The following is a 9,270-nucleotide window of genomic DNA, read 5'->3' as shown; positions in this document are numbered from 1 at the left end:
GCTTTCCAATAGTCTTGCCTACACTTGTTATTATTAATCTTATAAATATTTGTCAGTATAATGGAGGGGGAGAATTATGTTATTATCTTAATTATCATATCTTTAAATATAAATGAACTATAGCTTCTTTTTGACATGTTTTATTAGTCATTTGATTGTCTATTTCTGTGGGTTGCCTGTACAGTTCCTTTTATTTTTATTTTTTCCCTGCTCGGTTATCTTTTTTTATGGATAATGATGATGATGATGATGAATGACATTTACATAGTGATTATTAAGTGCCAGGCATCTTAAAAGCTCTTTACATATTATTTAATCCTAACAGCAACCCTCTGGGTGTTACTTATTAACTCAAGAAATTTAAACAGCAGGGGCACAGTGGTTCATGCCTTGCCAGCATGAGCCACTGTGTGAGGACTTTGGGAGGCTGAGGCGAGAGGATCTCCTGAAGGCCAGAAGTTGGAGATCAGACTGGGCAACATAAGAAGACAGGACACCCCCTCTCCCATCTCTAAAAAGAAAGAAAGAAAGAAAGAAAAAAGAATTAGCTGGGTGTGGTGGCGAGCTCCTGTAGTTTTTAGCTACTCTGGAGGCTGATGAGGGAGGCTCCCTTGAACGCAAAAGTTCAAGGCTGTGAGCTATGATTGTGCCACTGCATTCCAGCCTGGACGATAGAGCAAGACCCTGTCTTCAAAAGACAAATAGTCTCTCTAGCTACTTTGATTTTTGCTGATTCTTTTATTTAAAAATCTAAATTTTTTTCATTCATTTATTCAACAATAGTTATCATGTGTCTACTACATGCTAATGCACTGGGTGTAACATGAGGAAGAAAGAAATATTGTTCCTGCCCTCTAATTGAAGAGAAAATAGTCTAAATAAAATCTTTGTTAGTCTAACAGGGGAAATTTGTCCCTCAAAGTTTGTATTGAGAAATACAGTTGAAGTTACTGATATAAAATTAAGATTCCTTGGAATCCTGAAAGAGAGAACCCCTACCCCCACATGAAGCATAAGTGATTTGAATAGCAGAATGGAGTCCTAACTCAAAGCTTGAGAAAAGTCATAACTAGTCTCATTCAAAGAAATAAATGTGATTGTTTGACTCACTAAATGAATAAATCCTTGGCCCTCTAACCCAGGGATCATAGCTGAGTTTTCCACTATAGGTGGTTGTATGCTGACGTTGAGTATATGAAATTAAATAAAGAAACATGAGAAGCAGAGAAGAGGGCCCCTCCTGCCAAAACAGAAGTAGAGATTTCACAGGAAGGAAAAAGCAACAGCATCTGGGCGAAAAGGAATCTCTCCAAAACTCTCCACTAAATATAGAAAAGCAGACAAATTCCAGTGAGTGGAAGAGTTTCTTGATGCCGGGTTTATTTGAAGTTGTCAAATTCAGCTTCCTTCTGAAAAGATAAAAATTGTGGGGGCGAGAGGGCATGGGGATGGAGTCGGTGAAACGGCCTGCCCCAGGTCACACGGCGAGGGAGACAGAGCCCCAGCCAGGACGCAGGCACTCCGGCAATCTATTCTAGAACCGCAACGTTTACACCAGGGCGCCAGCGTTTTTCTACTTTTTTCCAACCACGTTTTCACCCATTGCTGCGTGTCGCAGACTGATCAATTCCAAGTCCCAGTGAAGAAACAAGAAAGAAGTGACAGCGTCTTCTATCTGTTCGGCATATTTCAGAAGCGAATACGTATGAGAGAATCACGGAGCCGGTTTTTTTTTTAATTGTTGTGGTTGTTTCCCGGTGCCTTCCAGAAAACAGGAATCCCTGGAGATGTTCTCATTAGGAGGCAGGGAATCCAGTGCCTCGAATGCAGAGTTCAACGGCCTAGGGAGCCTAGCCTCAGAGAGAACGCAGGCTGCTTCCTGGGTTGAAATTCCATGTTCATTCATTCCTGCGTTCAACAAGGATCTACGTATTTAATACCCAGCCATACTGGTTTTACCTGTTCATTTGATATGAGCTAAGTAACTGAACGACTCTAAGCGTCACGTATCAGTTTTGTAGTTGCTGTGAAATGTACCTTAAAGTACCCGATTGTGAGTGTGGCTGTGAGGATTGAGTCAGGATTAAGACAGAGAAAACAATTAGAGACAGTATTATTACAGAACGAACTGCCGGGAGGAAAGAAGTGATTTCAATATCCTTGTGTGTGACGAGGTGGCCGAGTGGTTAAGGCGATGGACTGCTAATCCATTGTGCTCTGCACGCGTGGGTTCGAATCCCACCCTCGTCGGTATGTGAGGTTTTCTTTAATCTTCTAAACGATGCATCTGAATGCCTTCTAGTCAGTGTTTGTATTTGGTGGATTAACTCCTTATTCACCACCAAACTGAGTAAATTGTTAAATGTATCTTCCCTGACTTCTGATAAGTTTAGTTCTCGGTATAAGCAATCTTTCAAATATTGGGGACCATTCATCCTCAGTAACAGTGATCATACTTATGAGTTAAACTAACCAGCTGGATCGTTTGGATAGTATTTACTTTTCCCTCCAGATGGTAATCCCCTTGAGGGCAGGAAATATTTATATTCTGTACAAAGTCTCCAGTTTTTTTGAGGAAGCAATTAAATAATTAATTTAGGGTCAAATAAAAATATTGCGTAACAAACTTAAAGTAAAGGAGAAAATCATTCACACAGATGTGTACAACAAATTATCTGTATTATTTAAATTTTTTATTGGAAGCTGATATGTAATCTCTGGGTTGAATCATCAGAAATACACAAAGTGTTTGTTCTGAATGAAAAATTCTAGGCCTCAATCTTGATCTATTGCATTATGATCTCAGGAAGTGTATTCTTGAATCTATGATTTAATAAAGTATTCAGATGTTTCTTTCGTTGATCTTAAGTCTTTTCCCTGGCTGAAGCATCTACATGTTATGTCTAACCATCCAGAATTCTCTTTATTTCTGTAAATATCCAGCCCAGGAAAGCTTTTCCTACCCTCAGTCTTCCTAGACACACCTCTCATATCTTGGACAGATTTTATTTTTTATTATTTCATTTTTTAAATTATTGACTATAGTCACCCTGCTATGCACTAGATATCAAAACTAATCCCTCTTGTCTGTTTGAAACTTTGTAGCCTTGAACCAACAACTCTCCATTCCCTCCACCTCACCCCCGACCCCCATTCTCTAATAACCATCATTCTAGCCCCTACCACTGTGAGTTCAACTTTTTTAGATTGCACACAAAAGTGAGAGCATGAAGTATTTGTCTTTCTGTGCCTGACTTATTTCACTTAGCACAATGTCTTCCAGATTTATCCACACTGTGACAAATGACAGAATTTCCTTCGTTTTTAGGGCTGAATGTGGTATAATGTGCATATATACTGCATTTTCTACATCCATTCATCTATCCATAGACATTTAAGTTGCTTCCACCTCTTGGCTATTGTGAGTAATGCTGCAATGAGCATGGGAGTGGAGATATCCCTTTGACATATTGATTTCAATTTTTTTTGGTATCTATCCAGAAGTGGGCTTGAAGGATCATATGGTAGTTTTATTTTTAGTTTTTTGAGAAAATTTTATACCATTTTCCATAATGGCTGGACTACTTCACATTTTCACCAACAATGCCAATACCTGTTATCTTTCATCATTTTGATAAAACTCCTTCTAACAGGTATGAGGTGATATCTCATTGTGGTTTTACATTTCCCTAATGCTTAGTGATGCTGAGCATTTTTTCATGTACCTGTTCACCATGTGTCTACCTTCTTTTTGTCTATTCAGGTCCTTTACCCATTTTTTAAATTGGGTTGTTTGTTTTCTTGCTATTGAGTCACTTGAATTCCTTAATATATTTTGGATATTAGCCCCTTATCAAATATATGGTTTGCAAATATGTTTTCCCATTTTGGGGGGTTTGTTTCTTCACCTTGTTAATTGTCTTCTTTGCTGTGCAAAAACTTTTTAATTTGATGTAATCTCATTTGTCTATTTTTGCTTTTGTTGCCTGTGCTTTGGGGTCATATCCAAAGAATCATTGCCCAGACCAATGTCATGGAAGCCTTTCCCCTATGTTTTCTCCTAGTATATAGTTTTATCATTTCAGGTCTTATATTTAAGTCTTTAATCCACTTTGAGTTGATTTTTGTATATGGTAAAAGATAAGGGTCTAATTTGATTCTTCTGCATGTGAAAAATCAATTTTGCCAATTTATTGAAGAGACTAACCTTTCCCCATTGGGTGTTGTGGGCACCTTTGTCAAAAATCAATTGACCATAAATGCATAGGCTTATTTCCAGGCTTTCTATCCTGGTTAATAGGTCAATGTGTCTGTTTTTATGCCAGTACCATGCTGTTTTGATTACAACCACTTTATAATATATTTTGAAATCAGGGAGTATGGTGCCTCCAGTTTTGTTTGTTTTGCTCAAGATTGTTTTGGCTATTCGAGGTCTTTGTGGTTCCACACAAATCTAAGGATTTTTTTTCCATTTGTGTAAAAAGTGACATTGGAATATCGATAGAGATTGCATTGAATCTGTAGATTGCTTTGGGCAATATGGATATTTTAACAATATTAATTCTTCCTATCCATGAACATGGAATATTTTCCCATTTATTTGTGTTTTGTTCATTTTCTTTCACCAGTGTTTTATGGTTTGAAGTGCATAGGTCTTTTATATCCTTAGTTAAATTTACACCAAAGTATTTTATTTTATCGTTATTATAAATAGGATTGTTTCCTTAATTTCCTGTTCAGATAGTTCATTGTTATTCTATAGAAATACTACTAATTTTTATGTTGATTTTGTATCCTTCAACTTTACTGAATTTATCAGTTCTAACAGTATTTTTATTGGAGTCTTTGAGGTTTTCTATATATGAGATCATATTGTCAGCAAATAGATACAATTTCACTTCTTCCTTTCCTGTTAGGATGCCTTTTATTTCTTCCTCTTGCCTAATTGCTCTGGCTTCCAGTATGTTGAAAAGAAGTGATGAAAATAGGAATAGTAGGAATAGGGAAGTTTAGTCTTATTTCTGATTTTAATGGAAAAGTTTCAACTTTTCACTGTTGAGTATAATGCTAGCTCTGGGCTTGTCAGATATGGCCTTTACTGAAGTACATTCCCTCTAAACTTCATCTGTTGAGAATTTTCATCATGAAAGGGGGTTGAATTTTGTCAAATGCTCTTTCTTCATCTATTGAGATGATCATATGGTTTTGATCCTTCATTTTGTTAATCTGGTCTATTACATTTATTGATCTGGACAGATTTTAAAGTCTGTTTTCATTTCCTCAGGAAATGAGCTACCATTAATCTGCTCAGTCCTCTATTCTGGACACGACTTCTCTAGGTAGCTGATTGTATTCTCAATTCTTAGCTGGATCTCTCCTTGGAAAAGAAGTTTTCCCAGGATGTGCCTGTAAGTTCTTTGGGGCAACTGTCAAGGAAAAGTGGACTCCTTGTAAACACTCTGGGATTCCCTCAGCTTCCTAAAGGAATAGGAGACCCACAGAACATGTAAGGCACCAGGGGAAGCATCTACATGCATTCCCAGCCTCTCCCAGTGGCTGTGTCTGGTTCTGCCTCCCCATAGCAGCTGCCCTTTGGCCTTCTTTTCAGTAGTAGATCATTTGGATGTGGGCACCATCTCCATTCTGGTCTTTTCCATTATGTTAATCTGGAGGCTTGGAATAGAGTCTGAGTTACTGGGTTTGAGCTACAATAAGTGGATGCTTGATCATGGATGTGATCATAGTCATTTCAGCATTAAATTTTCTTTCACTAGTTGAGAACAACTCACCCCTCCCTTCTGTTACTCTCATTTCATAAAGTTCCAGGAGGGTGGTTGGGACTCCAGGGTCTATTTGAAAAGTCAGCTTTGTTAGGGGTAGGACATCAGTGCTGGGAATCCGTGAGAGAACCACAGGCTCAATATGGTGGTGGCTGGAAGAATGACTAGAATTATAAGTATCCCACACAAATAGGAGAGGCTATCAAGCCATTCAGAAAAGGGAGAATACTTTGGGCGCGAGCTCATCACACTAACATCAACAAGACGGAAAGAAGGCAAGACCACACCTGCTGAGGCAACACCACAAGAAGAAAATGTTATTTCCCTTTGCAATTAGCATAATCACAGACCATATGGATGTACAACCAAGCGCTTATAGTGGGAGCCAAAAGAATGTTTTCATAGGCTTTGTAAACGTAATTCGTTACAGATTCTCTGTTGCAACTGTTGGTAATTCATAATATGAGCTAATGAAATATTTACGGTTAAATGCGTTACTGGACTTGGCGAGAGTAGGATTCAACTTACTTTTATGTTACGTATAAGAAAATCAAAATGTCAAAGTAAGAAGAAATCTGAAAATAAATCACTATATTTAAAGGTTGCATCTTACGATCTGGAAGAGATTAATTTGTACAAAACCAGGATACTTGTTTCTTCCGAATTTAGTTCCTGTCCTCCAGGAAAAATCTTTCCTCCTCCTTGCCCACATTACTGCCTTCATTATAAGCTAAATGAGTGTCTATCCGGAACTTCCCAGCCCTTCCAGGGTCGATCAGCTCTATCTTCAATTGGTTCCTGGTCTACACACTGAGAGTTGGGGTTGGCGGAGGGGCAGGTGGAATTGGAGAGACATTCCCCGTCCCTGAGACACCGCTCGGAGAACTTTCCCCGGTGCTTCTTATGCGGGTGTTTGGCAGTTTCTGGGGAGGACACAGAGAGTCGCCAGTATCACCTTGGTACTATGTGCTGAAGCGACGAAACGCGCGCGAACGGCTGAAGGCAGAAAGGCTATCTACCCCCAGCGACCCCCTCTGCTACAGAAGTTGCAGGGTTCTTCCCTGAGCTCCTTCATCACGTGTAGTCCTGAACTGGGAGAGCCCGCGCCGGGCGCGGCTAGGACAGGGTGCGGTGGGGAAGTGAGTTTTTCTCGCCTACCCCGGGGCCGGACGCCTTGGACGCCAGGGACCCGCGCGCTCCGCGGCTGCCGGCTTTGGAGGAGTTTGCAGACCGGCGTTGCAGTTGAGGGGAGTGGTGAGAATGAGAGAACGCAGACAGGATGAATTGTCTCGCCGAGATGGGGAAAGGAGGAAGGGGTGAGAATGACCTGGGACGTAAAGTCCACAGCAAAAAATAAGCACGCCCAGAACCAAGGCTCCACAACTCCGCGCGCGGGATTCAGTTAGGGCGGCAGGACGGCGAAGAGGGCTTCAAACCTAGGAAATTTTGAGGAGGTGTTTGTTTCCATCACATTAATTGCGTTTCCACGTTGCTGCAGCTGGAGCTTTTCCATCCCGGCCCTGAGAAATTCATAAGGTCAGTAGAAGCAGCGTCTTTTTCTTTGTCTCCAAGCCCATGAACTTGGTGCTCTTTGAAAGCTAGGCGAAAGTGTTCCCAGAAGGGACTTCTCTAGTAAGCAGAGAAAGGCGTTTTTCCAAGTTCAGATGCCAAACCAGGAACTGTAAAAGGTACTCATTTGAAAGGTCCCACCGAGATTCGAACTCGGATTGCTGGATTCAAAGTCCAGAGTGCTAACCATTACACCATGGGACCAACCACAAAAATGAAATATACATCCATAGCTGTGGTTAAATATATCCTTGATAATAAACTTTGTTGTACCTTCGACCCGGAAGAGTTAGGTCAGGTTTCAGCAAGACTGCGCGGATCAGAAAAACTGACGCTTTGCTACTGCGAAAGGGACAAGGAGCAAGTTATAATTCAGGGATATCAGGGCACTCTCTCTTGCGTTTCTGTTGGGAACATAAATTAGTTTACGAGTGGATCCAGATTTTGTTAGGTCTAAAGCTTACACAATTTAGGAGGCCCTCTTTAGGAAAATGAATAGACATAATCAACACAAAATTAGATATGGCCACTCTAAGGCCTAAATGATGTATCTGAGGATAAGGTGGAGTAAAGAGAGGCAGTTGTGTTAACTAATTTACATTGTAATAAGACACTTTTGCAAATTATACAAAGACATATGTGTTAGGTCTGCAGCCGAGAGACACATGAAGCCTAATGTGTAGCAAAATGCTGTTTATTTTGAGCATCTGGGTGCAGATAGGCGGAGATGAAAAAGAGTCCACGAAAGAAAAGGGGAGAGCCTTGAGTTTTATAGAGGGTTTTTCCGGGAGGAGTAAGTAAGTGGGCTAGAACAGCTGCATTTAATAAATTCTTTCTCAAACAACCAACTCCTATGACCCCTGCCCCAGTCACATCCATCCTTCAGCTCTGGCGTCATCGTTATCAAGAGAACTAGGGAGGGATAAACTTCGTCTCTATCAGGGAAGGAAGGGGAAGGAATGCTGGCTGCAGTTGTCTGTTAGATTTACAAAGTCGGGGGACTCTCCAGACTCATGCGGCTATTGTTTTACAAGCCTAAATTTTGCATAAGCCACATTCTGTCCTATATATACTTTGAGGGTTCCCACCTGGAACAAACCTAACAATAAGTTTGATACAAAGCGACCCCTTCCCAAGGCCTTGGAAAGCGCCGCATGTGATTAGTGAGACTCTTGATAAATATCCCTCTGAGGTACATATCTTTTGGCAATATCTATCAAATTAATCTCTACCTCAGCAATTTTTTTTCTAAAAAGTCTGTTACAGAAATATTAAAAAATCAAAGTATATGTCTAAGAATGTTCATTGTAATATTTTGCAATGTTAGAAATTTGAAAATATGCCAGTTTATTTAATTGAAATAATATACAGTCACTAAAAAGAATGGGATAGATGTATGTATCCACATGTTGGCTTGACCAAAACCCAGCAACTTGCTGAATTGTAATGTCTAGCATGATTTGATTTGTGTAAGTTATAATAAGTTATAATTTGTGAGTTTATATAACCATTACACCATGGGACCAAAGACAAGAGACATTTTTAAGTAGGTTGGAAGGAGATACACCAAACTCTCGGTATGAATTTTTCTGAGAAATGAAATCGGGGATCAAGGAACTTTTCACTTTTTGTTGTGTTCGCTTTTGTAATATTTGACTTTTTTAAACAAGCGTATATCACTTTAGTAATTAAAAATGAAAATCTACCAAAAAATCCTTAGTAGAGGACTTAGAGGTCATGCTTACTCCATGTTGACTGCCTACTGTGCTCAGCATGGGCATGATCGTTGCAGAATGTGAGAAGTAGTGGGTAGAATCCCTGACTGCAAAGGACCAACAGCTATTTAGGAGGGAGACACAGAATATAAGTGCAGCACATCAGTAGTGGCTAAGAATATTAACGGGGAGGTTCCATCTAGGCC

The 9,270-nt window shown here is 39.9% G+C and overlaps 2 non-coding genes across 2 annotated transcripts; one reads left to right on the top strand and one right to left on the bottom strand.

The window, feature by feature from the left end:
- The first annotated feature begins 2,168 nt into the window (after positions 1-2,168).
- TRNAS-GCU lies at positions 2,169-2,250 on the top strand. The gene has a single exon. It is a non-coding gene; the product is annotated as a tRNA-Ser (tRNA).
- Positions 2,251-7,481: 5,231 nt separating this feature from the next.
- TRNAQ-UUG lies at positions 7,482-7,553 on the bottom strand. Its single transcript has one exon. It is a non-coding gene; the product is annotated as a tRNA-Gln (tRNA).
- Positions 7,554-9,270: the final 1,717 nt, after the last annotated feature.

This window comes from Lemur catta, chromosome 5, assembly GCF_020740605.2.
Source record: "Lemur catta isolate mLemCat1 chromosome 5, mLemCat1.pri, whole genome shotgun sequence".
NCBI classification, from domain to species: Eukaryota; Metazoa; Chordata; class Mammalia; order Primates; family Lemuridae; genus Lemur; species Lemur catta.
This window is presented reverse-complemented; position numbering and strand designations above follow the sequence as displayed.